Here is a 26,308-nt window from a genome sequence, read left to right on the forward strand (position 1 = left end):
TTATATATGAACATACATATAATTGCTGATACTCGATCCATCCCTGCTGTTCCTCCACAAACTGTAACAAACTCCAAACAGCACATTCGACGGTGTTTGCCAAACCTGCATTAAAGCCAAATGGGGCTGGGATCACAATCCTGAGGAATTACCAATTAAATTTTTTTTTTTTTAAAGTTCATCATTTGAACTATCCAGCAACACCGGGCGAGGGCTGCTCGGCTATTTCTGAAGCCATCCAGCCTCTATGCAGCAGAAACAGGATAAAGCAAACAATCTGCTGATATCTTTTGCAAACTGACCATTGACCCCAAGTCTGGCTTCTGGCTTGTATGTTCAGCCACTACATCTGCAGTGCCTGCGTCTCCCAGAATATTGGTAGTTACATGAGGCTGCAGAGTGAGCGTGCAAGGAGGTTACAGTGAGATTATGGTGTGCAGTGCTGGGGGAGGGAGGCGCTGTTGATGGGAGTTGCTGCGCAAACAGAGCAAAGCTTTGATGGTTTCGAGACATCTCCCACGGCAGACCGGGGAGGAGGTGCTAGCGCAGTGGAAAGTGGCTTTAATTAAGGGCCAGTTCCTTTGAGCCTTGCTCACAAGAGCAGCCCCAGTGACACCCCAGCCATACACGTCCTAGTGAAGGCGCCCGATGCCAACGCTCATCAGACCCCAGAAAACACATTGGTTGATACAGACAGCAGGGCGGTGGCCATGGAAGTTGGAATCCTCTAAGGACGTGTAACAACTCACCTGCCGAATCAACTAGCCCTGAAAATGGATGGCGCTGGAGCGTTGGGCCCATACCCGGCCGTCGCCGGCAATGAGACCCGCGGGGGCTATGCTGCGATGCGCCATGAAGCCTAGGCAGAGCCGCCGCAGGTGCAGATCTTGGTGGTAGTAGCAAATATTCAAACGAGAACTTTGAAGGCCGAAGTGGAGAAGGGTTCCATGTGAACAGCAGTTGAATATGGGTCAGTCGGTCCTAAGAGGTAGGAGAGCGCCGTTCCGAAGGGACGGGCGATGGCCTCCATTGCCCTCAGCTGATCAAAAGGGAGTCGGGTTCAGATCCCCGAATCCAGAGCGGCGGAGATCCCGGAGAAGCTGGAGGAAGCCCCAGGGAGAGTGCTCTTTTCTTTGTGAAGGGCACGGCGCCCTGGAATGGGTTCACCCTGAGAGAGCGGCCCGAGCCTTGGAAAGCGCCGCGGTTCTGCCGGTGACCGGTGAGCTCTCGCTGGCCCTTGAAAATCCGGGGGAGATGGTGTAAATCTCGTGCCAGGCCGTACCCATATCCGCAGCAGGTCTCCAAGGTGACCAGTCTCTGGCATGTTAGAACAATGTAGGTAAGGGAAGTCGGCAAGCCGGATCTGTAACTTTGGGAAAAGGATTGGCTCTAAGGGCTGGGTTGGTCAGGCTGGGGCATGAAGCGGGACTGGGCACGGGGAGTGGCAGTGACTCTGGACGCGAGCTGGGCCCTTCCTGTGGATCGCCCCAGCTTCAGCACGCGTTGCTCACCTCTCCCGCTCGGCGGGAATGGGGCAGGGAGTGGTGTTCTCGAGAGCCAGATCCTCAACAAGGTAAATCAGCATCACTCCATGGATCTGGCCCTTTATTTCAGGAGGTACCTCATACCTGTTTTGGAGGGCCAGCCTCTGCAGGAAAAGGGAGATGCACCTAGATCTCAGTCCCACAGTCCACTGAACTTGGATTTGCTAAACACCTGTAAAGCTCCAAACATCTTCATAACACTGCACAAAGAACAGTGATAAAGTTGGGGTTCCTGACTGAGCCTCTGACAACACTTCAGCTCTCCTGCTCTGCCTGCAGAGCGTTACAAAAGAAAATCAAATATCTTACACTACCCCCGTCCTCTTCCCTCCTGTCTCTGGATGAAGTTTTCCCCTGTGCAGACCCCCAGCGCGAGGTCTAGGCACCCCTTAAGTCCACATAATGGGATCTGAGTGGCACCTAGTCCTTGCAATAGCCCTGGGCACAGGGGTGGATTTCACCCTCTACATCACCACAATGCTGCCCACGTCACCGGCACGCTAGGAGAGACAGGCAGCGCTCATCAGGAGCGGTGTCAAAGGCTAGGAAGACTTTTCAGAGGCAAGATCAAAACATAAAAACTTCCCGGAACAGCATGCGAGGGTGGCTTGCTCCCGAGTGGCAGCAGAGCACGGATGGCTCTTTGAGGCACCAGGGGTCAGATGTTGGGAAGAACATACCCCTCTCCCCGAGTGAAGCAGTGTTGCCACAATAACCCTTCTGTGGTCACAATGAAAAGGAGACTGAATCATTCCACCACACACAAGCAGTGCTAGGAAGGTGACACCAGGGACAGAGACGTGCACAGTGTGCTGCCATGGCTTGGAGAAATCCCCTCCAAAGAAGAGAACGCAGCTAGGCAAACTACCCCACCAGCATTCATCTCTAAGGACATTATTATATAGTTCACCTAATGGCTTTGCCATGATTCCTGGCTTGTTTGAAACCTAATCTGTTACTTATCTGCTATGACTCACCTAGCAGTTCCCTAATAATGGACAGGGAGGAAGTTTGCATTAAAAACCCCAAGTGCTCAGGGATTCAGACATACCCCTTAGTCATTGAAAGCTGAAAGTCACCAGAGTGTTAACCTGGGATCATAAGGTTAGTTAGATCAGTCCTTTTTCTGTAAGGAGATGGGATAAAATCAGTTTCACAGTATTTCAGTGATGGGGGATGGTGTGGGAGTGGAAAGAGACCTGCTTTGGGGCCTGTTTCTATTAGATAAGCCCTGGCTTCAAAGTTGAAATCCAAATGTGGATCCAAACTTCAGGGATCCTGGTTGTGATTCAGGAACAGTTCTAGTTTGTCATGTTCTCCTGTAACTTAAAAGTGGGCTCGGTTTGAAATATTGTTCTCTTTTCAGTACAGAGAGACTGGGAAACCAGCACACACAAGGACACTCTACCAAACTAACCAAGATGAGCGGTATGTGCTGGTCACTGCCTAGGGGGCAGAATCTACATTCTGATCACAACATTTATACACATTTGAAATGTATTAAACATGCAAAGCTACCATTTGCAAGCTTAGCTCTTTTGAAGGGAGAGGATTCCTAGAACCAGGTTTTCAAATATAACCTGCCATGTTAAACACGGAAAATGTGCATTTGTGGGCACGACTGGGTCACTGCACATGCAAATATGCATCTGGGTATAAAATACAGCTTTTCAGGCATAAACAGATGGCTATTTGTTTGAAATCATAAGCCCATACACTGCGACAATATCTCAGTGGCTTCCCCAAGCCCAGATCTTTGAAGATCTCTGAAAATGTGTTGGGCCACATCTTCAAACAAAGCCTCCAAATTTGTGCTCCCAGTTTTCTGTCCACAAATATTTGCACTTGCTGACTGGAGAGTTGGACATCTAGCTACTTGGCTTAGTGCAACAATTACTGGTCACAGGGGCAAAGAGGCAGCTATGAATGCTGAGACTGAGTTGCATCCCCTTTTAAAACGCTGTCTTCTTATAGGGCTACATTCTCTTTCCCGCTAGTCCCAAACAGCTTCATTGACTCGGAAGTAAGTGCCCTTCCATGCACAAATAGCAGGTGTGCCTATGGAACAGACTGCAGAATTCGGCCTGTCTTGTCTGGGAGCATGATTTCTGGGTAATGGTGACATCCAGTGGTAAAGGCGGGTGATTGCCACCAAAGGTAACAGAGAACCAGAACCTGACCCAATAAGCACAAATAATTATCTCCCATTTATCCAAAATGGCATTCCCCCATCTTCTCCTCCCCACGGCAAAGGTTTTGAATAACCGCCCTGATCTTCCACAAATAGGGCTGTAACCGTCGTTTGCGCGTCAACGTACACAACAGAAATCAGATCAGAGGAGCAAATGTGAGCTGATCCCTTCTCTCTTAGGTCCTGATATGGCCCCTGTTATCTTTTAAAGTATTTACCCTCGCCACTCCCCTGTGAGGGAGGGAAGTTCTATTATCCCATTGTATAGGAGGAGAACTAAGGCACAGAGACAGCGTGACCTGCCCAAGGTCCCCCAGGAACCTCTGTGGCAGAGCAAAGGATTGAACATGGGTCTTTTGAGTCCCAGACCAGCCCCCCTAGTAACTAGATCACGGGTCTCTCAGTTATAGCTACGTGTGTATCTGAATCCTTCCTGCATCATCAGTGTTCTGCCATCTCTGTTTATCCTGGGCCATTCTTTGCCCGTCCTCTGTGTTGTTAAGTCCCATGAATTTTCCCTCTCTGAAAACTGTGTGGAGGGATTCTTTGGTCGGATAAATCCCAGCTTTTATTATAAATTCAGTCACCATAATACCTAGTATTGTCCTGAGGCATTTTCTTTGGAAGTCTGTCTGGACCTTTGGGGGATTTCCAGCGTTCACATCCATATGTTAAGGTGGAAATAACATTTGAGTTGAAGATTAATAGTTTGGTCTTTAAGCTGTAGATTTTCAATGGTCAAATCTTGTGTAAGCTGGTGAATGCAGTTGTGACTTGCCAGTTCATGACATTATTTCTTTCTGGATGTCCCTATCGGCATGTTACAGCCCAGGTATGTGAATTGACTCACCTCTTGTATTCCTTTGCCTTCTAACATAATGCTTGAGTTGGGGGTTGCTGGGATTCTCATTAGATTTGTTTTTTCATAGCTGGTTATTAACTCCGTCTTTTTTTGCGATGCTGGACAGCCTTTCAGTCTTTGCATGCGTATTAATTGAGCTGTCACTTAGAAGAGCTTTGTCAGCTGCAAAATCTAACCTTCTAGTGGACTACTGTTTAACTATGCAACAATGCCTTTGCTGCACCTGACTGCACTTTTTCCTCATAATGAAAGCAATAGCAGCAAACAGGAGAGGTGAGCGAATGCACTCTTAACATAGGAAGCAAATATTTTAAGTAATAGCTAGATGCAAATCTCTAGCCTGATTTTCTCTTGCCCTGTTCATTGTGCAGTCATTTACCTCAGTGCATTGTGGGAGTCAAGTACCAGTACATCCACTTGTCACTGGGGTAACTGACTACACAAGGTGCTGGGCAAGGGGTAATTAGGCTGCAGGTTTTTTTTTCTGCTCAAGACAATCCCATGGCTGTATTTGTTAGAAGATCTACTGCACATCTAAGATGCTCAAAGAGGCATGCAAAACAATCACCGGTAAGCAGAATTAAGGATATGATTGTAACCTCTCTTGGCATCAGTGTGAAGAGGAGTTAGGTCTTGGAGGTGGGAAGGGGAAGCATCATAACACTTAAGACACTGGGCCATTTTCAGGAATGAAGGTACACAAAAGGCTGATCATAATTCAATTCTGCTGACCTTTGTCCCCTTTGTTAAAAAGATAATGATTGGATAGAATGAACTGTCAGAAACGCAAGAAAGAAGAAGCCCATGACTTGGCTATAAACAATGGGGATGAAATCCTGGCCCCACTGAAGAAAATGGGAATTTTGCCAGCAATGTCAATGCAGCCAGGATTTCACCACTGTGATTCTAGTCACCATATGGAGCATCTGTGGGTGCTAACCATAGAGGTTTCACAGCCTAATGTGGCTTGGCACCTGCTTGATTCTGGAGACCAAAGAGTATTTTCGTCCTCAGCTGGGCGTTCTCCATCCTAGTGTTCTCTTACAGCTAGCCAGCCCTACATTTTCAAAGTGCTTTACTAATTTTTACTAGTGAATTCTTCTACCATCCTATTCATATCCTCAAAATTGTATTTTAGAGAAGGGGAAATTGCACCACAGAAAGGTTAGGGCCAATATTTTCCAGTAGCAGATGCTGATTTTGACTGGCCCAAATTTTGGGTGCCCCGATTTGAAACACCACAAAGCCCTGATTTTCAGACATTTGCAAGTCTGGTGGAAGTCAAAGGGAGCCGTGTGTGCTTGGTGCTTTTAGTGTACGTATAGTGCCTAGCACAATATACCCTGCTCCCCTAGTGGAGTACTAGTGCTACTGCAGTAGCAGATAATAATCTTATGTCTAAAATTTGAGCTGGGCACACAAAATTGAGGCACCAACAATCAGTGGCTACATTTGCATATTTTGGCTTTCCTCAAGGGCACGCTGCAAACCAGAGTTGACCTGAGCATTGAGTTTGCCTTTGGCTGAAGGGGCACACCCACAACAGCCTCTCTTGGAGTCCTTGCCAACACTAAGCTCGCACATAGCAGCACCCAAGAGTAACATTTTCTACTGTCTCCGCTTGCCTAGGGGACTCCGTCCCATCCTGGTGGGCGATGACCGGCCTCAGTTATACACACCTTCTCCACCTCCCATCTGGACCCCAGCAATGCAATATACCTGGCTAGGAAAACTTCACCGCTTGGGGAAACTCCAGCTAGTGCCGAACACTTCAGCACATCTTCTCTGCAACACAGGATACAGTGAGCACATCAGGCCTGCCCTTCACTATCTGCACTGGCCTGCCACAGAATAGAGAGTCAAGTTCAAGGTCTCAGTCCTTATCTTCAAGGAGCTCACTGCCCTGGGCCTAGGGTACCTAAAATGCCGGGATGAAGATTGCGGTCGACAGCTCCACTCCTTAGGCCCAGGGGAACTTTCTGCCATAAGGGTAAAGCTTGTCTGTATAGAAGACACAGCTTGCTCAGGGGCTGGTCTGAGACCGTGGAATGAATTCCCCCAGGAACTAAGGGTCATCGCAAACCACAGCACCTTCTACTCCATGTGCCAGGCACAACTGTCCAACTTGCCTTTCCTAACCTAAACATAGAGCAGCGTGGACATTTGAAAAAAACAAACCCCACCACCATCACCACCAAAACCACGCTCCACTGCATACACAATTCTCTCCCTAGGGAGAAACGAGAGAATGAATGACACGTGACAGATGTCAGTCACATCCCTAAATGCATGACTGGACGGTGCTCAGGTACTATGGTGACGAAGGCAGAATAAAAACCTAGAGCGAATAGAATAGACAGTTGATCTAACAAACTGTGCACACACACAAAAAGCCATTTGCAGCACACAAAGTTCTTCTTCTTGATTGCTCCTACATAACTCAGGAACCCTGCTTCATATTTTTGAGACACATCTGCTGGCACCTTATTTGTGAACTATTTGCATACACACAGACATCTCTTGTCATACTTAGAACTCAGGATGTCCTGGCTCCCAGTTCCATGCTTCTCAGACCATGCTATTTACTTCACCCATTGTGTAAAAGATCAGAACCACATGTGTCTTCTGGGAGAATATATCTAATGGAGGAAAGTCACCCCATGCAGGGGAGCCAGCATATGATCCTAAGCGCTATGGAAGTCCCAATATAGCCCCATTTTAAGGAGTTAAGTAGTGTACAGACCTTGTACTGGCTCCTTATCCATGGATGAGCTTCAACCACTGTGCAGTGAGTGGGGAGGGGAAATCGGTGACTCATTCAAATTTCACATGCCTAGTTCCAGCCCTGTTCTCCAGTAAGAGAGGAAGCCTGCTGTTATCTAGGGCCCTACACATGGGAGACGTGTATCACGAGTCTGTCCCAGGCCAAACAGACCTACCACAAGACTGTACCATCACTTAGCCCTGCCTCTGTGTAATTCCTCCTCTGCAACTTGAATATGAGGGCATTTCATGTAGAGGCAACTAGGCCGTGTCAACCATCATTCATTTCTCCTTTTATCCTGAGCAGTAAAATAAGACCCAATAAACACAATCATGGTTCGGCAAATATTCACACTTCAGCTTGAAAAACAATGCTGTTAATTTTACCACGTGACCCAGCAAAAATTTTGGCTTTTCCCATTCATTTCCCTCTCACTACAAACTCCCCAAACATTATAATGGTTTAACTCATTATCTCAGGCCCTCCAGCGTTGCTTTAGGCTCACTACCATCTACCACGGAGAGGGAGCTGGCGAATGGCCTTGCACACACAGAGCGAATTGACTTGAAATGATGGTTTGACTTTCTGCAGAATGTAATTCAGCTGTAAAATATTATAACAGTTTATGTTTCTTGACTAGCACTTTGTCTTCCAGGACAAACAAGCAGAATTTCTACCATGCTCATTCTTCTTTGGATGAGGGGAAATTAGGAAGGGTACAATATCGCCACCACTGAAAGCAACGGGAGATTTGCCATCAGTTTCAATAGGAGCAGCATCTCGCCAATATATTTAAATAAGAATAAGAATACCTTCCTCCCTCCGCTTTCATCAGTAGATCTCTCAAAGCACATCAGTATATATCCTCACAACACCCCTGTGAGGCAGAGCTGTGCTGTTATCCCCGTTTTTACAGATGGGGAACTGAGGCACAGAGAGGTTGGTGTCCAGATCCACAAAGGTGCTGAGGAACCTAAGTCCACTGCACTCTACAAAACTCCTGCCAAACTCAGTTGGCATCTAAGCTCTCTCGGCACCTAAGTTTTAAGGTAAAAGTTCCCTCAGCGCTTACGTTTCTGCCTCTGGGTGCTCACGCTGCTCCCTCCTTCTAGGTGTCTGGATGCCCATCTCCCACCTAAGCCCCTGATGAGTCACAAACCAGGGAAAGATAGGTGTGCTCAGAGGCCACCTACTGGACTGGGTCCCATTCCAAGGCTGGCCAAAGGAGGGGAAAGTGCAAGTGACTGTATAATTTTTAGCCCAGTGTTAGAGGGCTCACCTGCGAGGTGGGACACCCTGGTTCAATGCCCCCCCCCCGCTTCTGCCAGAGTAGGAGAAAGGATTTGAATGGGGGAGGGTGTCTGCTCCTCCTCTAGGAGAGTGCTCTAACCACTGGGGTACAGGAAATTCTGAAAGGAGGGAAGTGCGCCCTCCATCTGTCCTATATAAGCTGTTCTACTGTGGATAAATAATGAAATCGTGACTGGAGCAATGGGACTGGACCCTGGGTCTTCCATCTCCCCCCTGGGTGTCCTCACCACTAGGCTACAGACTCTGTATGTTGCTTGTTTCTCTCCTCCTCCCACAATGACTATTGCACTTGCAGTTCAATAGGCACTGAGCCAGAGGTAGCCCAGTGGTTAGGATGCCCACTGAGGATGTGTGCTTTGATGATTGGTTGCAACCTCCCTCCTGGCTTTTTGTTATCTGACCTGTGACGGATGGACAGTTTGGGCCAATCAGTTTCTTCAAACATGTAATCATCTTTGCTCTATATTGTTTCAAAAGCCCTACCAAGCTGTTAGCAGAAAACAGAGTAAAGGTGCACTGCACACTTCATAAAAGGTAAAGAAAATAGATCAAAGAAACGGTAACATTTCTTCCTACCTTTGAGGCTTGGCATCATGGCTAGTAATTTCACTGTTAAATAAGGCAAAAAGATCACCTTCTCAAAGCTGCTCTATGCAGGTAAAGCTGGATCCGGCATAAGAATCATATCACAACTTCCGAGGGGACAGGAGAATATGGTTTCCACCTGTGGCTGATTTCCTCCTTGGCAGAGATGAGTTGATGGAGCCGCAGGATACTTAATCTTAGTCTAATTTATTTAAAAAGCAATGCCAGGAGGCAAAAAGCAAGATTTACTCTAGGTGCCTGAGTATGAACGTAGGTGTGTAGAATGAGGTATTTTTTGATAAACACTTGTGATTGTAAAACCCAGTCCTAGGGATATTCAGGGAACGGGAACATAAGAGAAGCTAATTCATATCAAAATCTGAGTATTTATTGACAAATTGATTTTTGCTGCAGTCACCACCTCTGTGTCTATGTTACAACAATAACTGTTCCAACCTTTATAGCATCTTTCAAAGATCCCCATGAGCTTTACAAATTAATCAGAGCTGGTTGAAAAATACCAGCTGGTGTTGTAGCAGATTTAGGGATTTGGTTTTTTTTTTAATTTCCTCTGAAAATTTTTTGGTTTTTCAACGAAATAGTGAAACAAACAATTTAAAAAAACTTCACAACAACTGCCTCAAAGAAGGGCTTTCGGTTGACAAAACAAAATTTCAAATGAAATGAAAAATTTCTGTGAAAATTTCAGTGGCATTTGGGTGTGCTCAGCGACTCTTTAATCTTTTATTTAGATGCCCAAATATGGCGTGAGAGGACCTAACTTTGTGTATCCAGATCTGGAAACTCGGGCCATCTTATCCTCTGTTTAAGAGGAAGAAACAGGCACGGTGCGGTTAACGGACGGGTAGAAGGTCGGTAGCAGAACTGGAAACAGAAATCAGGATGACTAATCAGCCGCCCCCTTCACACTAGCGAATGGAACAGAGCCGGGGAGCTGTGAAATGTCCCCAGAAAGCGAGGGACTGATCTATCCCCCAACGTGCAAAATCTCTGTGCTGGGGGTGTTGCAAAAACCCTCCACGAGGGAGAGGAGACATAATGGAAAACAAAGCAAAATCTGCCCCAAGGTTCGCGCAGCTCAGGCGTGCACCGCCTCGCCCCCCCGGGCAGGGCGGCCCCAGTCCCCCAGAGCCGCATGCCGGAGCTGAGACCCCAGAGTTCAGGAAACTCCCGCTCTGGGGGCCCGCTTCGCCGCGGGCTCCGCACCCTCCTGCGTGTCCCCGGGCGGCGCGCGGGACCCTTTGCACCCAAGCCGGCGGCTGGCGGTGCGGGGCTGGCAGCAAGCGGCCCCCCCCAGCCCCAGCCTCCGGGGCAGAGGGCCGCCTGGGCGTTGTAGTCCCGGCCCGGCGGCAGGCCCCGCGCGGGGGGCGGCCGGGAACTACGACTCCCACAATGCTCTGGGCCCCAGGCGGCCCGTCGGCAGAAAGCGAAAGCCCGGCGAAGGGAGACGCGGCGGCGGCCGTGGGGCGCAGGCTGCGGGTCGGGGCTGCTCCGGCGTCTCCCGGCGCCAGGCGCTTCCGGGCCGCGGAAACTTTGTAGCAAGTTTGGCCAGGTCAGCGGGCGGGGGCTGGGAGAGCTCCCGCGGGGGGGCAGGAGGAAAAGGGGGGGTGGGAAGGTCGGGGTGGGGGCGGCAGGAGGAGGAGAAGGGGGGGTGGGAAGGCCGGGGGGGGGACAGGAGGACGAGGAGGAGAAGGGGGGGTGGGAAGGCCGGGGGGGGGGACGGGAGGACGAGGAGGAGAAGGGGGGGTGGGAAGGCCGGGGGGGGGGACGGGAGGACGAGGAGGAGAAGGGGGGGTGGGAAGGCCGGGGGGGGGGACGGGAGGACGAGGAGGAGAAGGGGGGGTGGGAAGGCGGGGGGGGGGGACAGGAGGACGAGGAGGAGAAGGGAGGGTGGGAAGGCTGGGGGGGGGGACGGGAGGACGAGGAGGAGAAGGGAGGGTGGGAAGGCGGGGGGGGGGACAGGAGGACGAGGAGGAGAAGGGGGGGTGGGAAGGCCGGGGGGGGGACGGGAGGACGAGGAGGAGAAGGGAGGGTGGGAAGGCTGGGGGGGGGGGACGGGAGGAGGAGAAGGGAGGGTGGGAAGGCTGGGGGGGGGGGGACGGGAGGACGAGGAGGAGAAGGGAGGGTGGGAAGGCGGGGGGGGGGGGACGGGAGGACGAGGAGGAGAAGGGAGGGTGGGAAGGCGGGGGGGGGGGGACGGGAGGACGAGGAGGAGAAGGGAGGGTGGGAAGGCTGGGGGGGGGGGACGGGAGGACGAGGAGGAGAAGGGAGGGTGGGAAGGCTGGGGGGGGGGGACGGGAGGACGAGGAGGAGAAGGGAGGGTGGGAAGGCTGGGGGGGGGGGGACGGGAGGACGAGGAGGAGAAGGGAGGGTGGGAAGGCTGGGGGGGGGGACGGGAGGACGAGGAGGAGAAGGGAGGGTGGGAAGGCTGGGGGGGGGGGACAGGAGGAGGAGGAGGAGGAGAAGGGAGGGTGGGAAGGCTGGGGGGGGGGGACAGGAGGAGGAGGAGGAGGAGAAGGGAGGGTGGGAAGGCCGGGGAGGGGGGACAGGAGGACGAGGAGGAGAAGGGAGGGTGGGAAGGCCGGGGGGGGGGGGGGACAGGAGGACGAGGAGGAGAAGGGAGGGTGGGAAGGCGGGGGGGGGGACAGGAGGACCAGGAGGAGAAGGGAGGGTGGGAAGGCCGGGGGGGGGGGACAGGAGGACGAGGAGGAGAAGGGAGGGTGGGAAGGCCGGGGGGGGGGGGACAGGAGGAAGAGGAGGAGAAGGGAGGGTGGGAAGGCCGGGGGGGGGGGGACAGGAGGACGAGGAGGAGAAGGGAGGGTGGGAAGGCCGGGGGGGGGGGACAGGAGGACGAGGAGGAGAAGGGAGGGTGGGAAGGCGGGGGGGGGACAGGAGGACGAGGAGGAGAAGGGAGGGTGGGAAGGCCGGGGGGTGGGGACAGGAGGACGAGGAGGAGAAGGGAGGGTGGGAAGGCCGGGGGGTGGGGACAGGAGGACGAGGACGAGGAGGAGAAGGGAGGGTGGGAAGGCCGGGGGGTGGGGACAGGAGGATGAGGACGAGGAGGAGAAGGGAGGGTGGGAAGGCCGGGGGGGGGACAGGAGGAGGACGACGACGAGGAGGAGAAGGGAGGGTGGGAAGGCCGGGGGGGGGACAGGAGGAGGAGGAGGAGAAGGGGGGGTGGGAAGGCGGGGGGGGGACAGGAGGACGAGGAGGAGAAGGGAGGGTGGGAAGGCCGGGGGGGGGGACAGGAGGAGGAGGAGGAGAAGGGAGGGTGGGAAGGCGGGGGGGGGCAGGAGGAGGAGGAGTAGAAGGGGGGGTGGGAAGGCCAGGGGGGGGACAGGAGGAGGAGGAGAAGGGGGGGTGGGAAGGCCAGGGGGGGTGGGAAGGCCGGGGGGGGGACAGGAGGAGGAGGAGGAGGAGAAGGGGGGGTGGGAAGGCCGGGGGGGGACAGGAGGAGGAGGAGGAGAAGGGGGGGTGGGAAGGCGGAGGGGGGGGACAGGAGGACGAGGAGGAGGAGGAGAAGGGGGGGTGGGAAGGCCGGGGGGGGGACAGGAGGAGGAGGAGGAGGAGAAGGGGGGGTGGGAAGGCCGGGGGGGGGACAGGAGGAGGACGAGGAGGAGAAGGGGGGGTGGGAAGGCCGGGGGGGGGGACAGGAGGAGGACGAGGAGGAGAAGGGAGGGTGGGAAGGCCGGGGGGGGGGGGACAGGAGGACGAGGAGGAGAAGGGGGGGTGGGAAGGCTGGGGGGGGGACAGGATGAGGAGGGGGGGTGTGGGAAGGCCGGGGGGGGACAGGAGGAGAAGGGGGGTGGGAAGGCCGGGGGGGGGACAGGAGGAGGAGGAGAAGGGGGGTGTGGGAAGGCTGGGGGGGGGACAGGAGGAGGAGAAGAAGAAGAAGGGGGGGGTGGGAAGGCCGGGGGGGGACTGGAGGAGAAGGAGAAGGGGGGGTGGGAAGGCCGGGGGGGGACAGGAGGAGTGGGGGTGGCAAAGCCGGGTAGCCTGGCAGCTCATTCATGGCAGCGTCTCCCTGGCTGGCTCTTTATTTGGTCCTGATCCCTTCCTCCATCAGGGCAGAGCTGTGTTCTGCTTCTGCCTCTCTGTTGCGCGTGAGGCTGGGGGTCTGTGCCTGTGTTTCCACAGATGGTGCCATTGCATCACACTGGCTGATGGGCCCCAGGGAAACTTATGGCTTGTGGGTGTGTGTGGATTGGGTTAAGGACAATCAGGTGCAATCTGGGGGGAGAAGGAATAATTGTGTGGCTGGCTCTTCAAACTCCCCCATTGTGGAGGGAGCTGGGGGAGTCTCTGGCTGTTAGAAGAAGAGTGTGTGGGGTGGGAGTACAGGTAAGAGTCAATCTTCGGCTTTCCTTGAAATCCCAGCTTGCTTGTTCTGCCCCAAAGAACCTGACTCCTGTGTGCGTTCTCTGCATCGGCTGGGCTGGTTCCTGTAGAACCCCTCCTGGCAATGTATCTTCTGGATACGGTATTAATTCAGAGCCATGCGCTTGTGGGAGATAGCCTGGGGTGGGCCATCGAGCGTGCTCTGAGCTTATCAAAACTTGCTGGGCCTGGGCCTGGCCAGACCCAACGAAGAAACTTTAGAAGTGAGGGAAGAGGAGAGGCTGCTAAAGCAGTCACGTGATGATAGCCAACAGGGGAGACCTGAAAGCTGATCCCCAGGAACTAGGAAGGCTTGATGCTGGTTATCGTTGATTGCCGGGCAGGGATCGATGGTGGGACGAGGTGTAGCAGGATGCGTACTGGAGTCAGGATGTGCACAGTCTCACTTCAGCGGTGGTGGGACCGGTTCTGATCTTGCGCTGATGTAGATCCAGAGCAACTCTGTTGGAATGAAACCGCTGCCTGAGTCAGTGCAAGAGCAGAATTAGGACCAGCAGAACGCTTGGTGTCTTGTTGTTGCTCAGTGTTGTGGGAAGGGGCTGAGTCCCGTTGGTCCCCTAGTGGCACTCATGATGTTCCCAGGGCTGATCAGGTTGCTCCTTGGATTTGTTTCCAACAGACCCTGATGTTTCAGTGACTTCAGAGGGAATGAATGGGCTTGTACAGCATATTAATCTGCTGATCGTAATCCTCCTGGTTGTACTACACACAATCTGCGTAAGAAATGAATGACTGGCGAGACGCTAGGTGGGAATGTGTATCTGAGCTGCTTCTGAGGCCCTCTGCTCGGTCTGTAGACCAGCCTGTGATATTCCCACTCAGAGACACCTCAGCAGGAAGAGGAAGAAACAAATCAAGCTTTGTGGTTAATGTTGTGATCCCTAAATGATTTACTGGGGTTGCACTCAGTCCAATGTCACTTCCTCTCAGTCCCAGTTCCAAAGGGTGAAGGAGAGAGGGTATGAATACAGCCAGGGCAAGGTGCGTAAATTTCACTCCCTTTCCATGGGGTGGAATGGCTCCGTGGCAGGTCTTGCCCAACGGATGAGCTCCTATCTGTGGCATTGGCTCCCTGTGGCCGTTTCTCCAGAGTCCAGGGCTGCTGGAGTCAGGTGCAGTTTGGTTTTTGTTTCTCTTCTCTCCGGCTTTATTTTTGGTGGGTGGTTTTCAGTTGTCCCCTTAGGGGGTGAATTCATGTACTTCGCTGTTAATTAAATGTATATTGCAGATGGGTGAGTGCTCTGAAAAGCTTTAAGAGCTTCCCAATAGATTTCTCAATCAGTAAAGCACCTGCTGCTCTGTACTGGAAATTGCTCACAAGAGAAACACATGCTGCTTTCTGTGTCTGGCGCACCAGGGGTCTTATGTTTGTACAGTACTTGCAAGCTGTCCAGACCTGGGACAGGAGCAGGGGAATATAGCCTGTCAGCGGTGGTAGGGAGAGGGCCAAATTCAGACCTGGAAAGTCAGCAGCTGCAACTCCATCAAAGGCCCAGCACCAGGTCTGCATTTGGCCTAATAAGAGTAGCCCACATGCACTTACCCTGCTGTGAATGTCACTGGGTGCCTGACACAGCGGAGTGCTGGTGGCGTTCTCCCTGGAGAGGCTTTAGGCCAGACAAAGCCAAAATACACTGTGGGCGTGTAGGACCTGCACAGCAAGGGACAGGGTAGCCAAAGCAATGGATGCTTCCCATCTTTAATGTATATGATTCTAAGAGCCAGGCTCAGTCTTGACACAAGCAGATTCAATTCCAGTGACTTTAGTGGTGCTGAGCCTGAGCTGGATTTGACCCTCCCTCCCCGCCCCCACTCAACACTCACCCTTCTGGCTAAGAGCTATCACCAGATCCTTTGTGCCTCTCCATCCCTGGAGAAGGGATTTACTTGGCTCAGACTGGGCACCTTTGTTACTTAGAAGACCGAAGAGCTGGTAATTAGATAACACCTACTCTCATGAAGGACAATGAAGAGACCATGAGGGAAGAAGGTTTAATCAGTCTAATCCTCACCTGCCCCCCCCCCCCCCCCCCCAGTGCCAAGCAACCAATTACTGTGGTAGCTAAATCACTTGTCTGTGGCTTCAGCTTGTTGGTGAGTGAATAAGGAATTGGGAGGAGAATCCCTGATTTCTGAGGCTTTGTTTTCTGTAAATATTCTGCATTGTTATGGTTGGAGTGCTTCCACACATCACATGTTGACTGGTGTCAGAAACAGCATGTTTGGGTAACCCTGACAATGAGCTAGCAGAATCGGTGTCCCCTTGTTCCAGTCCATTGCCTTCTGCTCACCATCACTAATGACCTTGTGCTTCTGTGGCAGTTACTTTGAATCAGGAGGTTGAGGATTCATGTCCCTTCACCACCAAAGCTCTCTTTCTTGAGGCAGCATGGTCTTGTGGATAGGACACGGACCTGGGGGTCAGGTGACCTGATTCTATTCCAAGCTCTGCCACTGACCTGCTGCGTTACCTTGGGTGAGTCACGTCACTGCTCTTTGTCATCCTACTCTTTCTGTCTTGTCTGTTTCTGTTGTAGCAGGGACTGTCTCATGTATTTGGAGCCCTGATCTCAGTTAAGGGGCTGCTGCAGTACAAATAGGTAATAACTTTCCGAGTTGTCATTTGGTACCATCACCTTTGTTTCTTGGGGTAATAATTTTGTTTCTGTTTTTATGCAGAACCCCAATACGTTTCCCTTTCTAGACCCCCTCCCCAGTGCATCCACCTCAGACTCATGGTCTGGGGAATACTTTGTAGAACTGTTTACATTTGATTTGGGGCAGTCAGTGTTGCCTATGTATTTTCACATGCTTTTTGAGGAGCGGCGTGGGGAGAATCAAGCTTTGGAGAATTTTCCATAACCTGGTCGGTTTCTATTGCTTCTTTGAATAGGCTGTACAGGGAGCGTTGGGGACTTTGTACCTCCAAGGTATGGTACCCGCTTCTTGCTGCTGCTCCCACATAGAGAGCCCACAGCATATAATCCTAGAACCATAAGGTTAGAAGGGACCTACTCTAACCCCCTGCTATGTCCTACTGTCCTTGTTCAGTCTGCAGTGGCTTTTTATGCTCAGTGAAGTTTGTGACCTTTTGTGGCGCTTGGTAGCATGGTGGCTTTTTTCAGATCAGCATTCACGACTAATTCCCCGGGAGCTGTGATGTTCACTGACTGTTCCTTGCTGACGCTCGGCATATGGCAGCGGGAGCAGCAGAGGTAGTGTTGGCAATGTCACGTCTCTGTCAGAGCTTCAGCTGATGCCCCAGAAGTCTCAGAGCCTGCGGGAGCGGCATATATGCAGTCGCAGTGGCTGCAACCATCTCCGTTCGCTTTGTTTGGAGAGGGATATATTCATGGGAACCTGAACCATCTTGATTGGTGATTCTGGGAGTAACTGACCATCATAGGCTGTTCTGAGATGGCAGCGCTCTTCTGATGGCTCCTGAAATGTGCCAGTTTCCGTTCTCCTCTGATCTCTGCTCGTTGCATGCGGCAGCCAGCCACGCTTGCGGTTGAAGTAGCTTGCTGTGGTGGTAACTTGAAAGGCATTCTCCAACTTGATACCTCCGCAACTACTGGGTCATGTTGCCCTTGCCTGCCTGTTCCTATTTCATCTGTTTTGTTTTTCTCCTCTTCTCAGATATGACTCTTCCCCAGGCCTTGTAGACTTCAGGGTTGTGCTGAATGGAGCCATGCAACTTGTGACAGCTCTGATCTTGCCTTTCTGTTTGAGATTTTGTTTTCGGGAGTGCAGGGGTTGATGGCGTGGAATGCAAGGTTCAGTGAGTGGACAGCTTGCAATTCCCCCCTGCAATGCATTCTGATTTGTAGCTCGCCAGGGGTGCTTATCGGGGCGCTAGACTAGTGTCATAACACAGGGCCGGGGGGCAGGGAAGGAGCCTGCTGTGTGACTTGCCTCAGTCCTTTTGTAAACTCGGATTGAAAGACTTTGAGGACTTGGTTGATTCCAGTTTTATTTCTTCTCCTTGCTCCCTGTCTCAGTTAAGATGTGATCAGACAGAATCTCGTCATCTGCTCCTGTTGATTCAGGAAAGCACCAATTGCCGTACTCCTCTAAAGAGGTCAGATTAATGGAGGTTGCAATTAGCAACAAAGAACATCCTCTGTTTTCCTAGCTTCTTGGCGGGTTGTGCTGTCCCTTCAGGATTCAGGGAAGGAACCTTTCTTGGCCAACAGCATCCTCCCCAAGATGGAAAACCTCATTACCCTGTTGACTTAGCCATCCCCAGCAGGGCTTAAACAAGTAGACTTGTTTGCCAGGTGGGCAGGCCTTGCAAGCAAACATGCCAGTTAGGTAGCATGGCCTCATTTCAGAGGTGCTGAGCACCCACAGTTCCCATTGACATCACTACGGCTATTGGGTGCTCAACACTCTTGGGGGAGGGACAGAACCAGATCTCTAACCTGTCGACGTTGCCTGGGTGCTCCAGAGGCCAGCCTGCCTGCCCGCCCAGACTCTGCTAGCCTCTGTCTTTTATTTTGGACTTCTGATGCCTCTCCTGTTGTGGCTGCTGCTAAATACTGTAAAAACCCTCTATTTTTCTCTGTCTTGTTGCTTTAGGCTCTTCGTGGAACTATAGTACCCAGGGGGGAAGAGGGGGAATCTCATCAAGCAGAGAGTCTTGTGCATCTGATAAGTGAGGAGAGTTGAGTCTTTATTAAGCGTGGGACAGATAGGATCTGGGCAAGTGAGAGACATTTTTGCATCTCCAAAGCAGATTACTGCTATTGTGCAAACAAGGGACTTAGATTCATAGATACTAAGGTCAGAAGGGACCATTATGATCATCTGGTCTGACCTCCTGCACAACGCAGGCCACAGAATCTCACCCACCCACTCCTGCGAAAAACCTCACCTATATCTGAGCTATTGAGGTCCTCAAATCATGGTTTAAAGACTTCAAGGAGCAGAGAATCCTCCAGCAAGTGCCCCATGCTACAGAGGAAGGCGAAAAACCTCCGGGGCCTCTTCCAATCTGCCCTGGAGGAAAATTCCTTCCCGACCCCAAATATGGCAATCAGCTAAACCCTGAGCATATGGGCAAGATTCACCAGCCAGATACTACAGAAAATTCTTTCTTGGGTAACTCAGATCCCACCCCATCTGACATCCCATCACAGGCCATTAGGAACAGTCTTAAAATCCCAGCTGCTTGGTTAGCAATAAGCACTTTGGATATAGTCCTGACACCTTAGAATTCTTGCCCTGCAGGGTAAATGCCATTGAATAACATGGAGTTCGGTTTTTGTTTTTGCTTTTAAAAAAAAAAGGGGGGGGGGGTGGAGAGAAAATGCCCTCACTTCTCTGTGGGGCAGAGGGGTTTTGAGGCTCCAGCCCCCAGTCTGAGAGCTATAGGTGCTCAGCACCTCTCAGGATCAGGCCCAGCTACCTACAGGATTTGGGGCATACAGAATCTTGTAAGTAAATGGTAGTAAAGAGAGGGTTTGGAAGGGTTACATACACTGGAATGCCAGGCTGATGGCAGAATCAAACTTTTGGGTTAACCTGCTGTTTGGACCCATTTTAGGTGTCTGTTTTACTCTACCCCAGCATCGGTGGGGCTTTCCATGTGCCTATTGAATGCTGAAATGTGGTTTGGACAACAAGTTACATCTTCCCCTCAGTCCACCCATGGAACTGTCTTTGTCCTCAGGAGTTGTGCATGAAGATGGAGAGATGGGTTACAGGTTATGGCAGGCATGGTCTGGCAGCCAGGGTGCAGGATCAGGAACCATTCCTAGTTGTGCCACCAGTTCACTGTGGAATCTTGGGCAAAGTTGTTCACTTCTCTGTCTCCCTATATGCAAAGTGCTATCACGCTCTTCTTAAAGCACATAGATCATTGGAGGAAGGATGGTAAGTATGAGTTTGAAGTACGCTGTGTAGCTAGTAAACCAGCTGATGCTAACAAATCTGATCCCTAAAACCTATTTTGAATGTCAAAAGAGAAAGCAACAGGTAGCTACACAATTCATTCTGTCCTTGAGCAGCTGGTGCCTCTCTGCCCGCAGGCACGTCCGGACATATTAGACTTAAACATCTTGATTTGCTCTCTCAGCAGAGAAAGGGCAAGGCCCAGTCCCGTGTTGAAAATTGACAGAAATTCCACTCTGATCCTTCTGCTTGCTTGAAGGGGAATCTGGAACTTGGCGGGGCAGGCAATGAAGGCTCGTCTGAAATCTTACTCCTGCCTTGTTCTGTGCCCCGAACCCTGTGGGATCAGCTTCTCGTTTTGACATCCAAGAGCAGGAGCGCTGCTAGCCCAAGGTGCTGATATTACTGTCCATTACTCCTATTGTAGCTCTGTTAGGGTATGTCTCCTGTGCAGAGTTAACCCAGGGGATCTGCACCCGGGTCTGAGCAGCCATGCTGAAAAGCCGTGCTCGAGTTACTGTGTCCTCACTGGTACTGCTCACTTCTCTGTGTTGCTAGGACTTGGGGGGGACATCCCAGAGTTCTTCGTGTCGGAGGAAGCGGAGGCACTGTGATTCTTTTCCAACCAATTGTGGGAGAACTTGGCTGTCCTTGGCACACCGCAGGAACGGCGGGAAGGCATTGGAGGACTATCAGCATTTGAGATTTTTTTTTTTTTTAAGGTCGCATCCTCACTGCAAAGTGGTCTGGTTGCTAGCCCAAGTGAAAGCAGCTCTTGGGCTTTAGACTATAACTTCCACTGCGCCAGCGAGCCTGGAGCGAAAGCTCCACTGATCAGGATTGTGTGTGAGTGTGTGTGTGTGTGGGGGAAGCTGGGTTAGGGGCAACACCCAGGTCAGAGCTTGAGTTAACTGTGCAGCGAAGACACGCCCTTAGATGTTGGAATCCTCTGCTCATCTCTGTATGGTTCAGTGTCTTCCAGGTCATATTCATGGCTTCTTTCCTAAGCTGGAATATTTTGTGTATTTACTTTGTTTTTAGCATGCCATATAGACATGAAAAGACCCACTATCCAATGCTGTGGGTACACTACTGGATAATTAAAAGAACCCTGAAACTAAGACACCAACAGCCTGCTGTCTGCACAATCCAGTCCCTACAGAGGACCTGTGTGTCAAATATCTGCAGAAAGCTAGGGGTCTGATTCTCTATTCCCTTATACCTTACCCAGCCATTCACATTGATAAAAAGCAGGTACCTGACAATTGTTCAGATTTGATAGTGTTCTGAACCCACTTTGTACCAGGGTAAATTGCTATGCGAAGGGCAGAGTAATGAATCAGGTCATGGGTCTCTTAATGCTTACATCTATTCCCTTCCACTCTCCTGGTAAACTGTCAAGTGTTGTCTTTATACCATGTGGGAGAAGCTAAACGTCATCCTCCCAGCATGAGAGAACTGTATACCAAATGAGAAATCATCCTAATCATTTCAGTCCTGCCAGATAATGAGTTGCCTCTAAAGCAACCAGTTTTGGAGATTTGTTTTTTGTGGCACTGAAATCTCGTACTGACAGAGCTGGGTTTGATCAGCTTCAGTGACGGAGCCTTTTAAGGTTCTAGGCTGCAACCTGCGAATTATTAGATGTCATTAGATCTAGATAATTAGTCCTGCCACTTGTGCATGGGACTGGACTAGATGACCTTCCAGTTCTATGATTCTGTGATTAAAACACATTGCTGGAACAGACAATATGGGTTCCTTGTGCTTGCAGGGAAGACTGTCCACCAAAGGCCAGAAGGACATTCAACATGCTTATGAGTAATTATTTTGGAGGAGAGGGGAGGTGTAATAAAGGAGAGGTCCATCAAAGAACCCAACTGGACTTTGGCTTCTTATAGCTCTTAATTCTTCAGAGAGCAGCTGAATACTGACCCCCACCAGTTTGCAGCCAGAAAGTTCCTGTATCCAGCAGAAGCCAGTTGGGAGGATTAATTGTTCTACAGGATTAGACTGTCCGGTGTTTTGTAAACCTCAATTTCAAGCAGACATTGACTGGGGCTGTGTTAGCCTCTAGTCGGGGCAGGGAAGGGCGTTTCTATAATGGGAAACCAGAGCTGCTTATTTTTGGTTGACCTGGGTAAAAAAGAGGAGTTTCTTGATATGGGGAGGGGGGGAGAGAGAGAGAGAGTGTGTGTGTGTGTGTGTGTAACTGACTGGAGGGCAGCAGAGCATTTACCGGAGTGACTGACTATTATGCAAATTTTTTTAAATTAAGAGTTCAGTATTGAGCTGACTTATGCAAGTACTATGCTCCCTCCTTGCTCCAGATAGACAATGTAACGTCATGGCGCCTACTGCTCCACTTAATGCTTTGGCAACATTTCCATGATAAAAGTTCATTTTCACAGGCTGTAGACCTTGTCCAGCAAACTGGTCTGGAATGAGCCTGGGCACTTGAGATCTCACTCTGGAAACACTCCCCTCCCCCGCCAATCATCAGGAGCCTGCAGCTGGGATCAGATTAGGTGACAGTTCAGGCTTGACGCTGAATCACAGCTGTGAAATCAGAACCCTGAAATATCACAAGCTGTCTTCATCGGACTTCACCTCCAAAATGGGGGGAAAACGTCTCCTGGGAGCAACTAATTGCCCTTGAGATTTCAGCCACACCCACTCTGGGAAATGGAACTTCTGGCGTTTGGATCTGATCTCTAAGACAGCCATGAAGTGGAGGTGGTTCAGATCTAGAGATTCAAATGTGACAACCCTGAAATTTGCAGGGGTTCGTACCTGAGGTTCCAGTTCTGGCGCATCTTCTTCATCAGTTTATGCAGTGCTTCATAGCAGTGAAAGGATAAAACATGGAACCAACACCCTGCTGAAAGGGGTGCTTGCCGAACACCCAAACAATCAGCTGTTCTAGGGATGCAGGAAGAACAGAAGATGGGTCTGGACGGCGCTCATGTGTATTATGAGGAGAGCCCTGAATCCCTTGTCACTGAAATGGGAGATTCCGTTCGGCACAGAGTGGCTAGTTTCGGTGGACCACAGAGCAAGTTGTACACCAGCTGTTTCTGATGATGCATCATCATTCACCACTGTACTCTTCTGTCTAGTCACTTGAGTTCATTCTCTCCCTCTTCGTTAACTTGGCTCAAAAATCAAATGTGTGACTTGAGAGACCTGGTTCAATTTCTGGCACAGCCATCAACTTCTTAGGGCCAGTTGCTTGATCTTCCTTGTGTCTTAGTTTCCCACCTGTAAAATGGAGATTTTAAAAAAAGCTCCCTTTTGCTCACTCTTTGGGTATTTCTATGCTGCAGTCTGTGCATGTGTGTAATTGCAGCATGCGTAGGCATACCTGAGTTATTTTTAATCTAGCTAGCTTGTGGGCCGATAGTAGTCAAGCTGTGGTTTGCTCACACAACTCTGCTACATGTGTTGCAATCACACACCCTGATTGCAGTGTAGATGTACCCCTTTGTCTGATCAGATTGAAGTCCCTTTGGGACAGGGACTGTCTCTTACTATGTGTTTGTACAGCACCTGGCACAATGGGCTCTGAACTCGGTTGGAAGTTCTAGGCGCTACCATAACACACACACACCCCAACTTCTTAAAAAAATTTAGTTGGTGTCTTAACTTTGCCAACTTCTCCCACATTTGGGACCTGCTCAGAGACTATTTGCTGGTTTGGGGGGAACTTCAAAGCAGGGGTCAAATTTCTGAGAGAGGCTTGCATGGTAAGATTACTGAATAATAGTAAACCTGATAGCACTTAGATAACCCCAGAGTAATGTCTTTATCAAGGTGAAGGGAGGGATGTTAAGTCATTATCTCGTCATTGCAGCTCCCCTTCCATACATTTGAAGGGTCAGACAAGGTCTCCTTCCCTGCATAGCCGCTTTAGACTAGAATAAAGCCAGCGAAAGATGGATGTGAAATTCAATTTAGACAAAGGATCAATGGGATGGCATTTGTCAAGGACAGGTGTTGATCACAACAGTGAGATGCATTCAGCGTGTGCTGCTTTTACACATCGCGCCGGCTGAGTTAATTTTAGCGTCTTCTCTGTGAACGTTCCAGTATTTCAGGATGTTGCTGCTCTATACAAAACAATTATGCATAATGAAATGGGGAGAGGCTGATTCTTGAGCAAAGGCATGAGTAATTCCCTCTTTGTTACTTGTAGTTAAATGTGGTCTAAGAGCAGACAAGGTGTAGGGCGTGTGAACAAGCCAAAGTGCTTACAAGTGACGTGGAAAAGCTCTGTCCTTGTTCTTTTTTAAGGGAGGCAGCTGTAGCATGTTTAAAAGCTTGCTACTGGGTAGGGTCTGTCATCTGAGACTTGGCTTTGTTCCGAGCTGACTGATATTTAACCTACAGAAACATCATCTTCTCTCTGTCTCGTTTGTTCTGTGCCAGGCTTGAGTGTCTGCAGTTTTCTTGTGGATGCCAATTTGCAAAATGGAAGCCAAACGGAAATTCTAATGGTGTAGGAAAAACATCCCGGTCATTGATGAGGTATAAAGCATAAAGTAATGGTCGGCTTCAGGCTGGAGGTAGGTGGTGTGGGGATTGATGGCTTGGCAAAGAGACATGGAACCTTTCACTTCTTGGTTAGTGGTGTTTGCAATGAGCCGACCTCCTCTGCAGGCCCACTGTGTGAGCACTTTGTGTGGTAACAGCTTTGATTTTTATTTAGCTATTAAAGCACCTGCCTTGTGCATGAGACACTTTGATGAGTTAAAAATACAATTCATTCAAAAACCAGCGGATCAGCAGCAGATCTCACCCCATGTTGAACCAAAAAGAATACAGCAGGGTGGATTTGATTTAAATCACTAGTCAGGAAGACTCGATTTAATCATGGATTTCTACATAAAAGTGGATTCTTGTTGGTTGTTAAAACATATTCTTCACAACCCAGAGATGTAGGTTTCATTTTTAGAAGGTACACACTATACATTTCTAAACAGTGATTTATTTTGAAAACTTTTCAGATTAGTTTTACAGCTATGTCAGCAAATGAATGATTGTTTGGTTATTTCACTTACCAAAGGTAATTGGGGCAGATATTTATGAAGTTACTGGGAGGTGACCTATCTCCAATTCAACAGGTTAATCGTTAGTATTTGGAGGATTTTCTTGCCATGCTATATTAGGAGGAGAACATCACCAGACAGACATTTAAATTGTTTTATTTAACTACAACAACAATGTTACGTATTCTGGATTTTTTTCTTCAACAGCAAACATATAACATTTTAACAAAACAAGCATCTGAATTTTTGAATTTAGTTAAACATTCAAGTTTTTTAAAATCGGGTTTGTTTTTATTAAAATTTTTAAAAATAGTTAAATGAAATATTTTTTTTTTAAAAAAAACCAGCAAACTTAAAAAAAAAGAAAACAAAAAACCCACCATTTTTGCTGTTGACAAGCATTTTATCTCTGGAGACCTAAATCCACGGTTTGAGAACTGGAAAACTAAACATCTCCGATGGTATCTTCTAGACTGAGCACTGAGTCCCATTGGGTAGATAGAAAGATTAACCTAAATAATCTATACAGAAGCCCCCGGAACCCCATAAAATTGAATCCCTAATCCATGAACTATTGGAACTCCTTCACAAAACTTTTCTTAAACGTTACATGAATATATTGTCTCATACTATAGAATTAGAATTTATAATCCCTATTCCATGATGAGATATTTTTGAGCTATAGTGTATCTTAATTAAAACTATTTTTAGCTAGGCTTTTTCCCCTCAAAAATCCTATTTAAATAAAATCCATTTATTTATTTATTTATTTAAATCATTATCATTATCCACCCTGGAATATAGTGTCCCCACCTTTCACACACCCCAAGTCTCCTCCTGCCCTGCCCTTCCCCCTGAACAAATAAATGGGGGTTGAGGTATTTTCTGAAGCTCAGTAGATTTGGTCTACTCCAAACCATGGCTGTGGAGAAATTGTATTCAGTTGAGTGTCATATCTCCACCTGGGTTTAGCTTAGTGAAGTGCAATGCTTGTGGATTTGATTCATGGATGAGGTTTGGACTCTTTCAGATTCTCGCTGCTGAATCCCAAATATAGTCATGACTATAACACCAGCCTTCGCCCATAAATGGTTCTCGTTCAGATGCCAGTTCATATTTTTCGTGGGTGCCTCTTGTGTCCCCTGTGTAAAATAGACAGTCAGGAGGCTGTGCCAGGGCTGCACTTGGATATGAGAGATTGCGAGAGAAGTCCTTGCAAAATCAGTTGTTGTTTGCTTGAGGATTTTTAGATAATTCTGAGTGTAATTTGCTAATTATTGTGTGGCAAACGATTGGCATGTTAATCACAGGCTCCCCCCTCCCACCCACAGTAAACATATTTAAATCGCAATGAATGGTTCTGTTACGTGTGGGTATAATGATTATTTTGGGCACCAGAGATGTGCAAAGTGGTTTTACAGCAGGCGACACTAAGCCCCAAAGACTGGTACGGAGCAGCGTGAAAATGTTTGTCCCCCTGACGATGTGACAGAAGAGCTGTGCTGGAGGAGGAACGGGATGGAGGTTGGTTTTGACTTGAAAGCAAGTGGAGGAGATGATAAATGGATCCAGGATTGGAGCCTTTAGGTCAATGGGAGTTCTGGCCACCTTTCAATGGGAGTAGGTGTGAAATCCTAAAAGAGCAGAAGTTTGGGTGAAAAGCAGGAAGTCTGGGGCGGGAGAGGGGCA

General features: G+C 49.7%; 1 protein-coding gene across 11 annotated transcripts in view; it reads left to right on the top strand.

Annotated features, from left to right (window-relative positions):
* Positions 1–9,928: 9,928 nt before the first annotated feature.
* The window catches only part of MIB2 (MIB E3 ubiquitin protein ligase 2), a 111,673-nt gene continuing 95,293 nt past the window's right edge, over positions 9,929–26,308 (top strand). For 2 of the 11 annotated variants that reach the window (XM_037881016.2, XM_037881019.2), the window contains exon 1: positions 10,681–10,830. The gene's annotated coding sequence lies outside the window, so the exon portion shown is untranslated. Of the gene's footprint in view, positions 10,346–10,545; positions 10,831–23,999; positions 24,137–26,308 lie in introns of those variants that run through there. The other 9 variants (XM_043531494.1, XM_043531495.1, XM_043531497.1 and 6 more) reach the window with 8 other exon arrangements.

Source organism: Chelonia mydas, chromosome 18 (genome assembly GCF_015237465.2).
Source record: "Chelonia mydas isolate rCheMyd1 chromosome 18, rCheMyd1.pri.v2, whole genome shotgun sequence".
Classification (NCBI taxonomy): Eukaryota; Metazoa; Chordata; order Testudines; family Cheloniidae; genus Chelonia; species Chelonia mydas.